The 16,164-nt window shown below is 35.2% G+C and overlaps 1 protein-coding gene across 1 annotated transcript in view; it reads right to left on the bottom strand.

The window, feature by feature from the left end:
• LOC108681938 (high affinity cGMP-specific 3',5'-cyclic phosphodiesterase 9A-like) overlaps positions 1-14,131 on the bottom strand; it is a 75,762-nt gene extending 61,631 nt beyond the window's left edge. Inside the window, exon 1 of the mRNA XM_047882029.1 lies at positions 13,857-14,131. The gene's annotated coding sequence lies outside the window, so the exon portion shown is untranslated. The remainder of the gene's footprint in view (positions 1-13,856) is intronic.
• Positions 14,132-16,164: the final 2,033 nt, after the last annotated feature.

Here is a 16,164-nt window from a genome sequence, read left to right as displayed (position 1 = left end):
ATTGATTAAATGACAAAATAATTATAATTTTTTATATAATTTTAGGAAATAGCAGTGAGCCCTGAACGTATTAAACTCTTACGCGCTGATAAATATTCATAACTGAGTTATCGGAAACAAGCTGAACACAACCTGGAAATAACCTTCAAATTATATATATATTCATCGAGTAAGTTCATCGAAAAGTTACGTGAATGACGGTTTTGTATACAAGCATCAAGCTAATCTAAACACCTGAATGACGCAGGAGCATGACGTGGCACACTCGCCTGTGACGCACGACAAAGTCCTGAGCTTTGTAAAGCTTTCACCGACTTCCCTGGAGGCTTGAGTAAATAGCGGCGTCTGAAGACACTGCACATACCACACAATTGCAAAAATTATGCTAGCAAATATTGAAACTGTCTAGCCAGACCACTGTGAATTATTCGCTGACCATTATTGACGAACAGAAGTCTAAAATTCTCCTACCGTATAATTTTATAATTCGAAAGATGGATGCTACAGTCGATGTATAAAGCAGCACTGAAGTTAACGTAGATTATTTGTTGTAGACTCGTAACTCAATCACAGTAATGTAATGGTAACTGATCTTAATGCATAATTAAAGTTATACTATTACTTTAAAAATATATAATAAATTCTTATGTAACAAAATATTTTTAATATATATAGTTAATTTAAGGTGCATTCATTCCTTTCTTAGCAAAAACTCAACATATGACAATGGAGAAATCCAGAATGACACCGCCTTATTTTTAATCGTAAATCTAATTCAAAGTTTTATCTAAATAATTTACTATAAAATAAAGTGCTGGTTCTTGTTGTTTTCAGTGAAAAATTATTCATACCATTTGATTACTACACGATCGTAATATCACATTCAATTAGAAAATATGATTATTTTATTCGCATTTTCACGGCTTTTAAAGTTATAAGGTATCGTCATAATCACCATTGTCAAAGTTGTCAAGATGATATTTCATGTCGTTCAATAATCATCAATTAAATGAAACTAAAAGTTAATTCAATGTTAAATAATTGGCATTTGCTAAACTCAAGGCAGAATTAATATCAAAGTAGCTTAACTTTTGAGATACGTGGAAAAATTTTTTACTGTAGCTTGAACATCCAGCCGACCATTTGTTCTTTAATCAACGTCTTAATTATTGAATGATGAGCTATATATGTTTAGAGATGCTAAAAGAAATATAGAAGCCTAAATAAAAACTTCAACCAAACAATCACACTTAGAAAAGGAAGCATAAAAATGTGAAAAATGTCACTCGCACACAATATACATAACTTTCGGAATTAACGATGCAATCCTAGACAATAAGGCAACATGAAGAACGTATACAAGGTTCGCCTCTGAAATATCCCTCATTCAACCGTTTCATAACAGAGCTTACGCACAAAAATGGGGCGGTAAATTTTACTTGGCGTAATTGAAAAAGTTTGGTCATGACAGAAATTATAGCGGAGATTCAATGATGGAAAAAAACACAGATATACAACCAAGCGGCTAAAGATAGAATAGTACAAAAATGAGTAATTTTGCATAATTTTATATTCACTGTGGGAAATTTCCCACCGTTAATCAGATTTCTATTCTTCAAACTGAATTTAGTTATAATTTATGTTTGGGTAATATTAAGATTAGTCTAGGGTAAGTTTAATGTTAGGGTAATTTAGGTCAGACCCGGTTTTCCTTATTTAAGAAGAGTTCGCACCGTAGCCACACCAAATTTTGTTATCTCCAGCCTGCCTGTCGCTGCCGCCGCTACTTCACCTGCATTCAACCATAAGTCTAAATTTCTTCCTTGTTCTGTGATTTATCTATTCCTTGGTTTGAGTGCCCGATATTCTTTCGTTTTGTTTATTTTGCTCAAATCTATGCTTAAATTAACGTGTGCGATGCTTCAGACTTCAATTGTTTAATTTATCAAATTTAATTTCAATGATTCAACTTTAAGTAGATGAGGTACCAACTAGAGCTCTATTTTTTAAGAGTTCACGCCGATTCGCTTAACCTTTATTCTTACTTCAACGCACCAATCTTCAACTATTCTTACTTTAATTCCGTCTGATATTCATTATCTCTTGGCTTACCTTTTGGCGCAACTGAAACCGTCCCGGCTCCAGGAATTCAGCAAGATTCCAAGCTTAAAGTTAATATCCAGACTACTAAATTCAATAAATTTTCTCGAAAGTTTTATTTGCTTCACTACCTTAACGAAAGATACGATTGTATGAAATTCTTCATATCACTAATGAAGTTAAATTTTTACTGATTCGATAAAGAGCGTATCGACTAATGTCGATTTGAGAAACGAGCTCCATTTTGTAACGTAGAACAACGACACATCTTGTCATTTTTCACACGTTGCGCTAAGCCCACAATTTTAGTGCAATAAATGCAGGTTTCGGAGGAAAATGTCCGCTTGTGCGGCAGAACGCTTTGTCAGAGCAAACTGCCTTCGCGTTTACACGCAATGTGCGCGATCGTTGCCGTAAATAGCACTTCAGGCGCCGTAAATAATATACAGGTGAGGCTGCATGTTAATTTAATAGAAAATGAGTATAGCTACGTGTAATATATAAGCAACTGATACAGCTAGGAGTAAGTAAATATAGGTTGTCCTTCTAGTTTAATGTAAAAACGTTAGAAAAATTTACGTATTTTTTGTGTTGTCGGAAGCTTTCGCGTAATGGGAAGCGAGGGCATTAAAAACTAAAGGTTCTTTCATGTAATTTGAATTAAAAATAATTCTAAATAATAGAAATATTTTATTCGTGAATTTGAATTGCTCTCCTAGGAAGAAAGTTATTAGCATAGCATTGGTTGTGATAAAAATCATCAAGTTTGCTATGATATTCCATAAGAGAAAGCAACACAAAATTATGAATAAACGGTGTATCGTGTATCCAACTAAACTGGTGTGAGAATAGAAGTGTTCTAGAAGCACATTAGCAAATTATAATTAAATGGGAAGGTAATTTTGAACGAGATTAGTAACAAAACATCGCTGGAAGAAACACGAACCAATTATAAAAACGCGGAACAGTCATTATGCAAAACTAATAAATTAAAATAAGTAAAATTAAAATTTAACCCTTCACGTACGGTCATGGGTTACACAAATGAATTGTCTTATTCAGAAAAAATGTTATCGGCATGAAAATAATGATTTCTCTGCTAGCTGTAGTACTTTAATTTGTATTAAAAACTAATTCCGACAAAATCATTGCTCACAATTAAAAGTATTAGATTAAAAGTATTTTTCAAGCAACAAACAAAACTGAACGTAATCGGCGAGCTCAATGGCCACTCGAAGGCTGCGAAACCGCAAGCCTCAGTCGATCCCGTGAGGCTCTCGAAGAGGCCGCGTCATCGTCATTAGCTAAGCGAGCTTCAGACGCTCAAGGGAAGGAATCTTTTACTGAAGAAGCTTGAGCTCCTCACAACAAGCACAGATGCTAATTATGGGTAGCAGTGTAGCCCGCTGCTAATGAATTGCAAGGGGAAGCCACGAGTAATCACTTACGTAATCAAGTCTTCAGTCATTTAGACATTAAGAGATTCACTGTTAGCTTATTCATTGATGCCGAGCGTATCACTGAAGCAGGGGTGCTATCAGATCCATCCTCTACACTACACTATAGATAAAAAATGTCCGCGTTCATATGGCACTTTTTGAATAAAGCTGCTATTGAATTAATACGTGTGGATCGCACGATATTTCTAATGATTATTTCTAAAAATGAAAAAAAACAATGCATGAATGTATAGCCCGCAGTTAATAAGCCCTCCTTAAAATGTGTTAATTCACGCATTGAATATACGAAAATCAACCTACGATAACAAGCTTATTTCAAAATATTCAGTTCATTTGATATCCTTGCTGTCATACTTGCCGCGGTATTCTAAGGACCGCCTGACATTCTGGACCCATGTTGATGCGTTACCCTGACGTTCCTCGCATATATTGAATGTCAATTAGCCACCATGTATGTAGCATGACACCGTTGTTGTCTGTAATATAAGACTGCAACTGAGGTAGCTACGATCAAGGCGGTCAGAAAGATTTTTTCGTCCTGACTCCGGCAGACAGACATTCTCCCGCGCACACAAAGTGCAGCGCTATTGAAGGAGCCCTCAAGTGGGCACTGAAGAAGCGCCCGCACATTGTGCTGTATTTTGACTCTAAACAGGAGCTTAGGAATTCATTTGGCGTGATATTGATGCACTAAACAGGATAGATTCAATAAGCCTTACTACGCACAAGAGCTTGGCGCCAGGAGCAAGGCTCCTTCCAATCTCTAGCTATTTGACTAAATGTTATATTATCAGAATACTATGAATGTTGTTTTAAATTATCACATAACGGTCATTTGATCGTTCATGAGACTATAAGTAACAAGATAAGGTCAATAAAAATAAAGCCAAGTGATGCAACGAGCAGTGAACTCTTAAAAATATCAGCATCACACGCAGCCAAACAAATTATATCAAGTCAACAATACAAAGGATAATTGTTCAGCAATCCGTCCGAACCGAGAAAATGTGACTTAAGAATCCATTCATACCGAGAAGCAAGTGCAAGTTAATACTAATACAACCGTTGATGAAACGAATAAAAACATATAAAGACACGTCACATATTTACGGCTTAATTATTCCTGGCTACGCCATGCAAGGGAATTGAGCGTAGGAATGTAAGCAACTTCGACGTGCCAGTGATATTCAATCTTGCAAATAGGTCGGAATGGGAATACGTTTAGTATCGTTAATAATTAATTAACGGCACACGTTTCAAACCTTGTTCTGCATTACAAGCTTATTTATATGCATCAGTCTAACAAAGTAGATTACATCCAATGAATTTGAATAGGTCAATATTGAAAAGTATTAAATATGTAACATTTGATAACAAAGGGAGTAATTCACTTGTTTTTAAATTACATAAATTCAATAGGATTCATAGAAATAAAATTAAATTTTACTGCCAAGTGTTAATCAGAACAAAGAGCCTGAACTGTAATGCTTTATCCATTAAGTTCGAGCAGTCAAATAATATAACACTCTACATTGAGTAACTCGAGGTCATAAATCTGGATTTGCCGCACACTATTGCCCCTAAGCCGATTAGCGCATGAGCTGGAGAGCAGTTCACGTGAGATGACAGGAACAGGAGGGACGTAGAAATTGTTTTTCAATCGAAATATTTAGTGATTCCTTACCGTTACCGTTCCTTACTGCTCAATACATGTTCTTACAAGTAAAATCAAGCTATCATACTGTTCTCGAAAATAGCTCTGATAAAGTTTAATACTCGTATCATAAATTAAACTCGCATCAAGTTCTTGCACTCGTGTCAAGTTTTTCCACTCATATCGAAAAAATCTCGCATCAAGTTCTAACACTCGTGTCGAAAAAATCTTGCATCAAGTTCTTCCACTCGTATCGAAAAGATCTCGTATACAGCAAATGAGACAGTATACAGCAAAAAAGATAGAAAGAATAAAGAGAAAATGAAAAATTCATTAAGCAAGAAAAAATGAAATAAATGACAAAAAAATTTGGAACATTGCAAAAAAATAGTTTAATTTTATCTAAAATTCATATCTGACTATAATCCAGCAATGTCCAATCGGAGACGTCTCTTCTAATATTGTTTTTATTAATTTTATTATTCATCACCCGATATCCGCCCACCCATAATTTTAAATTAAATTGTCGTTCTAATATTATTTTTATTTCATTAAAAACAGCAAATTCTGCAGAGATGAATTTGTAAGATCTCGCTGAACTATCGAAAAGAAAATGATCGGTGACGAACACGGCTTGACAATTTTTGTATTAAACATTTATGTAGCAATGCTCCGTAACTTGTAGGTCGAGAAATTCTGGTCCGGTACAACGGATAGAGCAACCAATGTAAATGGCTCACACGATACCAATTAACGATATAAAATGAAGCTAATATATTGTATAGATGTTGGCGAACTTGTCCACCGCGGCGCTTGGCAACAGCGCGCAACTGACATTGAATGCGTGGCTTAGTAGAGTAGTTACGTGTGTGTTTACTGCGCTAGTGCGTGGGGTCACTAGCGCACGGGTGTGTTTAGTGTGCTAGTGCGTGGGGTCACTAGCGCACGGGTGTGTTTAGTGTGCTAGTGCGTGGTGCGTGGTGTCAATCACTGCACTGGTGCGCGGTGAGACAAAGAAACAACACGAGTTAAATTTTTCGTAGCACATGTTCTGTGGGCAGGTAATTTAAAAGACCAGGTTTGTAATGAGAATAGAAAGAAATACATAAATTAATTTTTCTCGATTGAACGAAAAAATTATATGAAAAAAAAGATCTGCACATTGATATGAAATTCAAATAAATTAACTACGGATTCCGTTCCGGAAAAAGATACCATCAGTGTCACTAATTAGTGCTTCGGCTAAACTTTAAGTTGATTGTTTGTACAAAATCAGAATAATTTAAATTTATTCAATATCTCTTAAATTCAGAATTTATTTTTTTTTTTAAATTCTAAAATGTTTTCGAAAATTCACCGTATTTCAGTTATTTGGACTAACGTGATTGCAGTACTCCAGGAATTATATCCACCCCAAGCCAAGTTATAAAACTACATCAAGAAACATCAGTAATTAATATTTAGTCTAAATATAGCGACACACTTTCCGCGCGTCGCCCTCATACGCCCTTTTTCCAGGCTGATTTGGGTTAGGATTACCCACTTAAGGGCATGAAGTGAATCAATATTTGGCAAAATTTCTCGCATTTTTACGAATGCAGTAATAGATTAATAAGTTAATAAAGCAACCATGCATATGCTTGATATTTAATTGGTGATGAAAGCTTTCAACAAACAAATTCAGCACGTTAAACTCATGGCAAGCTATTATAGGACTTAAATAAGATAAAAGGTTGCATAATAATTCCTGCTGAACAAACCGTAAGCAGCCAAAAACCCGAATTTTGAACATATTAAGCATTTACAATCAAATAAATAATTAAAAAGTCGGCTTCTCCAAAACGAAATAACGAAAACACGGACAAGTTACCGCCTCAGAAGCTAACATTACGCAGCAGTGTAAGATCAACAAGGGGAGTGGACTGTCAAGTTTCAGCATGTGAAGATAAACTCAGGACGACTCTGCAGTTGCAAGCCTTTTGTCACACTCGGTATTTATAGAGACCTGCCAGTCAGCTGCCTCAACATAGAGAACTCTTCGCTCCATGCCGCTGACGTATTGAAAATCTTCGTCGGATTATAGGAGGCCATTTCTTGGCTTAGCTGGATAGTTACACATTAAAAATCTTCGCCTCATTATACGAGGTTTTCTTCTTTTGTTTTTGGTTTCCTGATGAAATAATATCATAACAATCTTCGGATTTTAAGAGACTATTCTTTGTCTGAGGTTTCGTAAATAAATTTATAAAATTACAAATGTGAAGATAATAATCGCAGGTCATTTCTATGTTAGAGGTTAGATATTACATATTATATTAATATAAGAGTATGATGCCACACTTTTATTGTTCAATTGTTGCTTATGATATTTGAGAACATAGATTGACTAATTGAACCAAAACCGATGCAGGAAAGAACTTTATTGCTTGCAATGGGCTTTGTATGAGGGATTGGAGTTAACTGGTGGACTCACTTCACCGCAGCCACTTTGATGCTTTATGGTAAAGAACTTATAGAACCTGAATAATGTAATCACCATGTTATGTACGTCCTAAGTTCGATAATTAATTATTTCAAGAATTACATAAATAATATTTCATTATCGTCAGAGATTTCGATTATTGCAGAACTTGCGGTCACCACAATACCGTTCTTGAGAAACACTTAATGTAGGTCAAAGTTTTCAACTACATCAGCAGGTCATCTACAGGGTGCGGCGCGGGAACTTACTTATTTGAATTGCGCGCCACGTGGCGGCCATTAGTCCTAGGAAGGTGGCGCCATGCGCAATATGGTGCGCGGGCTATGAAGTTTTTCGTCCACTCAGTTCAGTTGCGACCATGCAGTATGTAGCTCTTTGTAAAAAAGAAAGAATTAAAACGCTATCTTTAATACTTTTTACTTTGTGATTTTTTTAAAAGAGTAAGTTCCCACGCCGCACCCTGTACATCTGCCTGAATTTGCAGATATTGTCTAAAAATAAATTGCAAATCAGCAAATAATTTTGATGCTCAAATTTGAAGTAAATTTTATTCATATCATATTTAGTCTGAACCGAATACCTGCATATTCAAGAGTTTTAATTTCTTGGCAAATTTCACGATAATTAGATTTTCTCGAAGGTAATTTGAACAGAATACCCAAATATTCAAGAGAGTTGCAGGCACTGATTTTGATGCTTATAAATATAAGTCAAAGGATAGTTCAGTGCAGATCCTTTGGTGCAGAAAAGGATGTAACTATGGATAGTAGCGCAAACAAGATAGCATCATCTGCTCCATTAATTACACCCACGAAGAAACAATCGCTAAAAATCTATATTTGCTAGTGGACATTGAAAATTGTCACGACGCAAAAATTACGAGTCTCATTTATCACAGTTTGGGGAATTTTCATCCCAGCAAAAATGTTATTATCATAAAAAATATCAATCTTTGTTTTCTTCAAAATTAAAAATAAATGAATTTCATACATATTCAAAACCTGTGCATGGGTTTTATATTACAAGTCTGTACGGCGGTAAACGAGAGCGGATGCGAGGACTGATGAAGGAGTCCTTACTAAAGGCGCCACCGGATGCCGGGGCCCGGTTGCACGGCTGCAGGTCAGCGTCTTGTCCATACGCTGACAGAGCGATCAGAAAAATGAGGGAGACATATTGTCCAAATACGGATGCACAGTCTGCTTTTTAGCGCATTTTCTCATTTATGGAAAAAATGCACTATTGTGCTCGCCATGTCCGTCTGTCTGTCTGTCCGTCCGTCCGTCCGTCCGTGACCTCAAGTTTTCGTCGACGAGAAAATGTGCTCTCTGTCACTCACTGCAGTGAGTACTGAGTTATATTTTTGGTGGGTCATCCTTACCCAGTTTTGCCGGGTACAAAGGAAGCATCTTAATTAGACATCTAATGTTTTGTGGTAAAATGACTGTTGATGTATTCATACAAATCGCAAATGTTAGGTGTTCGGATTCGAGCGTTGATTATTTCCAATCTTAGTCAAATGATTTCTTTGAAGTTAAGCTAGGTTATAATTTCAAGCATCAACAAGGCAGAGCTTTTTCCTTCTCTTTTTCAATAATAAGGTTGACCATCAATATGATGAATATTATCATTATATGACAGTTTTTTCTGTATTTTAATCATGCTTAAATTGCCAGTTAATCGTGACAATACCAGTATTTTTTTGTTGTATTTCGTCCGCATATAATGGATATTACGTTGAAAAATTATGAGAATTCGTAATACAAATATGTTCAAAGTCCGTGCGTGATTCGTTTCAGTTATGGGAAGCAAATAATTTATTTACTGCCGAACAGTCTTTTATATAGAAGTTAAAAACACTGTTTAATCTGTACATTAGCAATAATAATCTTTTCTACGCTCCTCGCATCCTAAATCGAACAACTTGAACTTTTTTTACTATGTTAACATAAAACTCTAAAAATGTTTATCGGTCCCCGGAACATTGCACTGCTTGACCTAATGACCGATGGGAATTAGCCGGCATTTTTTTTTTTAATTTCAATGACTCAAAAATTTTAGAATCATTACATATATAAAGAGCAGAAACCTGTCCCAAAAATCCCATATTATTTAAAGATTTGCATTTTGTTGCATTATTCTGTAATAATACCATTTTATTGAAAATGGGATCAGACATAATCATCAGAGCAGACCTCAATTTGGTATTTTCTATCACTGCTTGTTTCTTCTTTTAAAGTTTGATTTTCAATCGTCCACGTGCAATTCTTTGTACAATTAATTGAAACTCGTGTTCTTGAAATGATGATACAGCAGGTCTTGGGAAATTTTCATTAAAACATACTATATTATCTGGAGAGTTTTCATGCAATTAATTTCTTACGTAATTTGTGATGATTCAAGCTGATAATTTGCATTAAAAAAGCTTGATACAGAAAAAAAGGAAAATTTAATATCATAAACGTTTCAGGCACACGAAAGCTCCAAAAATTTGTTTCTTTGCATAATTTTGAATAAATTATTAGAACAAACTTTCAACTTCGACACGTATGGTTTGCCGTTAATATGAAATAGCTGTTGAGTGCGTGACAGGTGGCACTGATGTATTTCTTTCCATCTGTGATGGCCGTTGGTCTTACGTCTTCCAGGAAGAATAATTATACAAATTGATGAAGATAAAATTTACAATACTGAATGAACAATACATTTATCAGGTTTTGAAATACTGGAAAATCATGCAACATTGAACAAATTTGTTGATGTATAAATGCAGAAAGATCCTCTAGATCTGTTTATCACGAATTTTTTTAAAGTACTTCAAAATTTGCGATAGTTGTGGGATCAGATTTTTGCTCGTTAACATTTTTTCTGTAGACAAATTTGAATTCTTAGACGAATTCGAATGCCTTTTTGAATATATATATAGCCTACCTATACTGTTACTATATAAATGAGCACGATAAAAGCGATGAAATTATAGCTATGTTAGCACCACAAAACCTATCAGCTATGCACCGCACCTAGCCAGGAACTTCAGCTGTCAACGGCGTGCTATGAATGGAAGATATCAGAGAACATTTTCAAACTCAAATTTCTTCCCACTAATTCTGCAGTCAGATGTCGATATAAAAATAGCCGACACCTATGATAATGAATGTAAATTTCAAGAATTTGTGCATGTCTTTAAAAAATCGATATCGTTATGTAAGAAATGACCATCTGTTAGAAGCTCGGATTGCTCATCAATATTTTTAGTTGCTTTCTAAAAATTGCATACATTCCAAGACATAATACGCAAATATTGTCAATTTTATTGCTCACAACTCAAAGAAAATTTGGCGATAGGCATGGATTACATCGATCGCGTTGATAGTACGCAACTGCCGTCAGTTGATCTCAAGTAAATACGGTAATACAAATGCGTAAGAAAATCATTAAATGAATTCCTAGCAAAGCCTGCCAAATGCGTTGCGTGACCAGAAAGTGCGATGTCCAATTCGTACGACTACCGTAAACACTGGATGTTTAATCGTGCAGCGGATCGTAGATACATGTAATGTATCTACGATGTAATGTATCTCGTACTATGCGCGTCATGCTTCTACTGTTTCAACTACATGTTAGCATTTTAAACTAACCTGAATACATGTTAGTTTTTATATTTACTATGTCGCAGCAATTGAGGAACAGGGTGTAGAATAATTATAATATTTACACAGTAATGGATACAAAATCAATTACCCGGAAAAACATTTATTTACAGAAATATTACATGACCAGAGCTTAGGCTGATCAATAACCTGACACCACGAATTATATAGAACAATATCCAAAGTCTGATTAAACGAAAGAATTTAACACAGAGACGATATGAGTAGTTTTTTAATTCTTAAATTAATTGACTCAATTAAAAACGAAAAGTCCTGGCCTTCTTAGTTAGCGCATTCGCCCTTGTCGATGCGTGCTGCATGTTCAGGACCCGATACTCGAGAACAACATATATAATCTTGGGTATGGAGCCATGGTAGTGTATTAATTACACGTTGCATAACATGCAGTGCCCATCGATATGTATAGTGTATAGGGAACTTATATCAGGCAATGGCTTGTAATAATACAAACCAGAGTGTGGGATGATTCTGCAACGCGCTTAAATAGAATAATAGGTTGGGAGAGATTGGGGGAAAAATGAACGCAAAATTCATTGATTCTAACTGGAAGAGATGATCGATAATTGAAAACATAAAGATTATCAATTAATATTTATAAGCAGAACAAGCCCCTAGAATATATCTCTCAAAATAGATCCCTAGCTGTCACAGGGGACACGAAATTGTCGAGAGGATTAGTAAGGGGACGGGGAAAGCATAATCCCATATGCGGTTCAGTCGCCACCACAGGACCCTTCTCATCGGTAAACTCTAATAGAACAATCATAATGTGATGCTTAATTAATGCAACATTTCTTCTACATATTGGGACCATAAGTTATTCAGTGTCGGTGATGAACTGAGAAAAAACATCTGAAAGATGAATAAAACTTTACAAGTATTATTATTCACTGCAGTACTTGTGGTGTTCACAACACTAGATGTTTCGCCTTTACATTCCGTATAGTATGGAATACATTCAATAGTCCTCGGAATGCAATACACACGGGATAAAATATGCTGTACATTTTCGAAAGCTCTATAAGCGTTGTCCTATTTCCGAGGTTAGGAAATTAATTCGATCTTTTATGAATTTAAGACAGCCAATGCAGTGAGTATGGACTATCAACCATACACCCTAAAATATTCTGAAAATCATCTTGAACACGTGAAAAATTCATTATCCGCAACGTACGGAAGTGAATTCCTAATTCAGTAAATTTAGGACTCCGTCCTAAATAATTAAACTACGATTCGATAAAATTCAATAATCAATTCATGAAAAAAACTCAATCGAAAATAGTAACGAAATAGACTTAGCTGAAACATCTCTGCCAAAATCAGCATATAATAATATTGATTTAATTTAGTCGGTTAAAAATCGTAGTTATTTCTATTATGCATGCATGCAACGATTAAGTTCTCATTTCCTACAAAGATGGCAATCTTCAACACTGAATTGGTTATGTTCTACAGATAAGTTTTAAAGCATAATTTACACCACTGATTACTACCAGTTACTATTTACACAACATTCATGTATACAAGTTTCCACACAAAACCTCTAGATGAAAAAAATATGATCCGAGCAAGCTTGACGCGCTCACGAGTACGTCGCGCAATGAAGCCATATATGGCAGTGCTTTTCTATAAAATCCTCTACCTGTGAGCACAATGGAAGATAAAGACGCATAATAGGTCTAGAAAAATTCATCGATAGCCATTTTTATATACCGTCCCATTGTCGCACTAATAAATTTGAATAGGAAGCCAATTACACAAAGAAAAATTTACACATGATTAAAGGTGAAAAATTGGAAAACAAATGCAAAAATCGGATCCATAATTTGATGGTTTGATTCACAATAGGCAATTAAAAGATTGGCTGAAGATAGCATAACTGACCTTGAATAACTTATAATTCTTTGGCTATACTGCTCACTCGACAACATGTAGCGTCCATTGATCTCATTTCTGGAAAAATTAAATGTATTAAACGCTGTAACCTTCCTTCAAGATGGCGCACTCGATTTGCAAGAGAAACTCACAAGTCCATCATCATCACTTTTTAAATGGATAATCTCCACTCTCAACGACGGTTCATGTGCAAGCTTCAATGATATGTTATAATGCAATAGACATGCAACAATTGTCATCATGTATCCACAGGACGGTGGTCGGACAACATCGTCAGCGCAAGGAAATTGACAATCACTGCAAGAGTTGCTGTAATACATCAGAGCAAAATACGGATCTGTTAACTGAACATCCAAGCTCGAATGCAACCTATCAGCTCACTTGACAGTTGCAGAGCAATAATGTATTGTAAAACAATAACATACAATTGAATTCTTATTGTTAATAAAATTGAAAAATGCATCATTTTCAAAAGGGTTTACAAAAAATATGTTTTATTGTATTCAACTCATTAATATTCCAAATTATTATTATGTGTTTTAATACTGTTAACATTTAGAACTTAAATCTAGTAACATTGGTTCAATACTTACTAGGGTCTCAGCAAGATGACGAAGTAATTTCTTGCAGAGATTTAAATTCTTCAGAATTATAAATTGAAAATTCCTTGAATTTAACACAAATTCTCAAGTTGGATTACTGCACACGATTTGCAGACACTCGCTAAATATCGTGAACAATTCGAACATGGTAGCTTGAGCGGATTTATAGTACCTTTCCAGCTGCTGACGGCACAACAGTTAGCTTAAATTTACCTAAATACTGCTACTATATTGAATTTCGAAATCAATACAATGTTTCACCACTTTCGAAGTTTATCTCTGCTCAAGAAAACCAAAATTTATGAAACGATTCATCTCTCAAAATATACGGAGTTAACGAAAGTGACAACGAGAGAGTTATGGTCAGTTCCAGGTCCAATGCTTAAACAAAAAATTTCAGGCTGGTTTTTAAAAATACATCAAAAGTTATCAAATTTAAGCGTTTTTGATAAAGCAGATACCTATAATGAACCTAGAAGAAGAATCCTAAATTAAGAATTGAATCAAATAGGATCTAAGTCGGCATGTAAAAGAAATTTATTAATTTTCTTCTCCAGTAAAGTAAACTTTCGACATGTTTGATCATGAGACAAGAAAGGCTAGAAGCAGCAAGCGAGAGATGCTTTAAAGCTAATTGACTTTCGACTTGATAATTTAGACATGGTTGGCCCAGAACAATGAAAGATTTAAAATATATTTGGAGTTTGGGCGTATAAGATATGACACAAGATGCGAATGTCATTAGCGTTGCAACTTAAAAAATGGAACAAAAAAAATTCAAAATACGTGAGCTAACGAAAATGAAAAGTCAAGAAGGTTCTCATAATTTGATGTCGAGTGAGCCCGATATCGGAGGCTGCGTCTCTAATTATAGAAATTTTACGTCCCATCCTTTCCCTTTGGCTCGGTAAACCTAACAACTTTCAGGAATCACACACGCAGGCTGAATCCTCACAAATCTAGCGGCAGGCAGCCACTGATTGAAGGAAAGACTATACTTAGAAACTTATCCTAAGAAGTGTTTGGCTTTCATTACAAACTTTATAGTACGATTGGTTGAGAATTTCTTATAACGAAAAGTACTTCTGCTACAACAAACATGAGCCAGGTCGGAAAACTTTGCTCGAGTTCTTCAACAAAAACAAGGGTTTGTTTCAGCCAATTTATTCTATTGATAACATGGCAGCAAGGAAATTTTCTAATAACAAGTCGAAACGTTTAAAAAAAGTTTCATTTCAGAAAATTGAAAAAATGCCAAACAAAGAAAGCTAAAAAAATTTTTTTCAGTAATAAAAAATTTGTGCTTGGCTTAACTGAGAAGATGCGCTTATTGACAAGTAAGTTAGTTGATGTGCTAATTAATAATTCTTTGACATACCAAACTGAGGATAGATGAAAAACACGAAGAGAACAGTTCTTAAAAGCATTTAAAAAGGGTACTGAATATTTCAAACATTATTTCGGGACTTGAAAACTAAAGGCAATTGATTAAATATGTAGAAAGATCTTTTGTATATGTAATTAGTGAGATAGGTAAACAATTTTTTTAACTGAGAACGCATTCACGCGTAGAATGCTTAGCGGACGTACGTTTGTAAACCCCGCAAGCACGTGTAGGAAGTTGCACGTTCGCCGGATAAAGATAAAAAATTTCTACTATTTTATCGGGAGTTACTCAAAGAAGTGGAAATGTAACTAAAAAGCTCAACCAATTGTTTTGCTTTGCATGTGCAATGAGGCGATTCATGTTGTTGGCAGAACTTAATAAATTCGGCAGAACGTACGCCTACAACATGAACTGAATTTATATTTCAGACGTAGCGCGGTAAAACGCTAATGTAATTTAATATTTAAAAACTAAATTCACAAATTGGATTCAAAAATATCGTGATAAATTTTCCTTTCTTCTTAAAATTTCTCGCACAGTTCACGTACCATTACACTCTTTCTACTACACTCGCGTCATTATGCACTCGATCTATACACAATTAGCAATAAATCTTCCATTAATCATAATAAAGTCTTAAAATGATAGCTATGCTATTTCAATGTTAATTTTATGTAGTAACATGGCACTCGACCTTCTTCTGACAGTCATTCCAGCCAACTACAGTCTCTGGAAATTGCCCATTTCTGATCATAAATTGCAGCGCTTCAAATTTATCTTCTCCCGAAACTTCATCTACAAATTTAAATGTAAAATTGCTCGGAATAGACAATAATCATGCAGGAATTTCTAAATTGGCACCGCCCGCCCCTAATTGGGTCGAGGTCAACATGGGGAGCTGCGGGCCACGGC

The sequence above is a fragment of the Hyalella azteca genome, unplaced genomic scaffold (assembly GCF_000764305.2).
Source record: "Hyalella azteca isolate HAZT.00-mixed unplaced genomic scaffold, Hazt_2.0.2 contig9456, whole genome shotgun sequence".
Taxonomy (NCBI): Eukaryota; Metazoa; Arthropoda; class Malacostraca; order Amphipoda; family Hyalellidae; genus Hyalella; species Hyalella azteca.
The sequence above is the reverse complement of the archived record's forward strand: the minus strand, read 5'-3'. Positions and strand labels throughout refer to the sequence as shown.